Source organism: Acanthopagrus latus, chromosome 21 (assembly GCF_904848185.1).
Source record: "Acanthopagrus latus isolate v.2019 chromosome 21, fAcaLat1.1, whole genome shotgun sequence".
Taxonomy (NCBI): domain Eukaryota; kingdom Metazoa; phylum Chordata; class Actinopteri; order Spariformes; family Sparidae; genus Acanthopagrus; species Acanthopagrus latus.
In genome coordinates, this window is record NC_051059.1 from 5203040 (window position 1) to 5206058 (window position 3019).

General features: G+C 36.5%; 1 long non-coding RNA gene across 1 annotated transcript; it reads left to right on the top strand.

The window, feature by feature from the left end:
• The first annotated feature begins 741 nt into the window (after positions 1-741).
• LOC119011410 lies at positions 742-2124 on the top strand. Its single transcript, XR_005072186.1, has 2 exons — positions 742-915; positions 1418-2124. It is a non-coding gene; the product is annotated as an uncharacterized LOC119011410 (long non-coding RNA).
• The last annotated feature ends 895 nt before the right edge of the window (positions 2125-3019 follow it).

The window sequence follows — 3019 nt, forward strand, 5'->3', positions numbered from 1 at the left end:
AATTTTATATCTTTAGTTTTCCTTCTCATTTAGGGTCCATCATACAGGAGGGATGGGAAAGATTCCCACATTTACAGCTTGTAAACGTTCATGTCTTTCGACAACACTGACTCAAGAAGTTTAATGAGTTACAGAGTTAAAAATAAAATCAGTGGCAGACTTTGACTGTTGTGAGGTATCCATTTGAAGTTTTCTTTAGTCTGTCTTTACAAATAAGTAAAACACATTCCCGGGGTTTACCATCCACCAAAAGACTTAATAAGACTTTGCTATTATGATTGAAACACTTCCAGAATTCAACAAAGTTAAGCATGGTATTAGTTGTAACAACAACAACAAAACACCCCAAACAACTACAGCTCCCATGATTATCACCATGCAGTTATATGCATTCTATTGGGAGTTTTGTCCACTAAGAAAAATCTGAGTGTTTTATGCTGATTTGAATTTTTCTCAAAAGTTTATTCCTGGCTGGAAATTGCCTTGAAACAAAATCAAGAATTTTCTTTCGGGACATGAAATGATAATACTTCATTTTGCTGGTAGGTAACTTATGGTAGGTGATCTAGTGATTTCCTGTGATGCTTAATTAGAAAACTTCTTTTGATCCTTTCCTGACTTAGAAGTTAATTGGTTGACTATAAATAAACCAAAAAAAAAACAAAACCCAAAACATAATTTATTCATTTCTAGCCTCTTAAGACCTGGCATCCACATGCATGGACATCACATTTTGGGTTGTCTATAACTCAAGACTTAATCCTGCTTAATGGGGGCCTGATGTCCACATTTGTGGACACTTACACTGTCATCTAGTGGTGTCAGAAGAGTACAACACACTACAGGTTAAATTCAAGATGGCAGCAAGCACACCAGAACTTTCGGACGACCATTCCCAGTGGAAACATCAATCAGGTAAAAAAAATAAAAATCAAATTTCATGGCTGATTCTTGTTCAGATATGCATAGAAGTGTTGTATGTTTGCTCATGTCAACGATTTACTATGCTGCTAAACATGATGTCAACGTATGTGGACAGAGGGACTTAGCTTTGTTGAAAATGGTAATGTGTCAGTAAAAAATGTTCATATGAAAATGTTGGAGTTTTGGAAGATTTTGGTAGAAAAAAATAGTGTACAGCGCAAACAGATACAGCATGTTTTATAAATAAATCTACATAGATTTTTATTTGATTTTTCTAAGCTGAAAATATTAATATGTTAGCAAAAATGTTAGCATAAACGTTAGCATAAATGTTAGCATAAGTGTTAGCAACAAAATGTGAGTATGAAAATGTAGTTTGGGAAGATTTGGGTATAAAACAATAGTTTAAAACAGTAAAAACAGATGCAGCATGTTTTTTATAAATACATCTACTTGGATTTTTATTTGATTTTTCTCATGATTTTATTTCCAGAGCGTATTTCTCTGTCAAGAGCAGAGTGGATACTAGGGACAATTGTTGGTGACAACTCAGAGGTGGAGGATTTGTCTGACATCGATGATCCTGTGTGGGATGCTGATTATCAACCCCCACCACAGGAGCCAAGCAGCATTGAGGATGAGGATCCCATTCCACAGCCCACTGAGCCCAGCAGGGGACGTAAACATCGCCGTGGTGAAAATGGTTACCGTTCAGACTGTGACGTTACCAGATCATGCACCCAGAGATGTCACCGTCAAACTTTGAATGTTTTTATAATGAAAAGATAAAACCTTTTTTTGTATTTCATCAGTGCAAGCAGTGGTGAATTGAAGCGTAATAAAAACTGCGACACACATCATCAGTCCAGTGGAGGTGGGCCAGGAGAAGTTAGCATCTCTTAACTAGTTGGCTAGTGTTCGGTAGTTAGCTGCTGAACTGTAAATGTTTTGCACTTCCACAACTGTGATGGAAAGTGTGGCCTCACACCAGTGAAACACGACGAGGAAACCTTTTTTATTTCCAAATGAAAGAGCGACATATTTGGCCATTCTTTTCAGTGTTGCTGAGGGTAGAAACTACTGTGTTTTGCTAGGCTAACGTATTTAGTTGGCTTAAACATTTGCTGCTTAAACTGACAACAGAAAACTGGCGTGAGTTATAGAGAACGGAATTAATCATTAAAATATAAGTCAATTGTTGTTGGGTTGTTATGATTCTTTAGTTAGCCACCTGTTTTAAGGAAAAAAATACATAGAGTACTTTATTATTTTATGTTATGTATGTTATTATGTTCAGAAGATGGGCAGTAGATATGTGTTAGTCATGTATCTGGATGATATGAGCATTGTTTATTTAATTTGAACATGAATTTGTTGTTTTGAATCTCTTTGGTTCAAATCTTTATGACCATTAATATTAAGTTAATATACTGGCATTATGTTAATTTCAGATATACATTACTCATATCTCACAATCTACTGTAAGCCCTCTATTTGAAAGCAATTATTGCACTTCTTGAGTTTCTTGCTATGAAGAAATTTTATTGAATGTACTAAATATTTGTCTACAGTGTAGGCGATTAAAAGGGACATTCAGTAAAAATGTTCCTAATAGGGGACAGATTCATAGACTCTGCATTATGCTCACTCATGAATCCGTCCTCTATTGGGAAAACTATGTTATCATGACAACCCTGCCGGGTACTGCATTGTGTTCTTGTTCAGTATGTGTTGGGCAACTGTGGGTCAATCTCCAGGGCTGCTTTTTTGTCCTTTGTGGAAAGTGGCAACTCTCTTGTTTATAGCACCTGAGACAATGTCTCAAAAATGATGCAGTAATGATTTGTTCATGTAAAAACCACATGGATATTAGTTCTAAACCGTAGACATGGCTCAATATTTCAGAGCCGCTTCAGTATCTAACTTACATGAGGCTTCAAAACTGTACCTCTTCAGTGCTGCGTCTCTGTTTCTCTCTATTTATGTTGGTCACTCTCTCCTTTCTCTCTCTCTCATCTCTTGTTTCCTCTGAGGAGTGCTAGTGAGCGGCAGAGGAATCATAGAGCCATCAAAGGTTGCCAGCTGTAGGAAATGT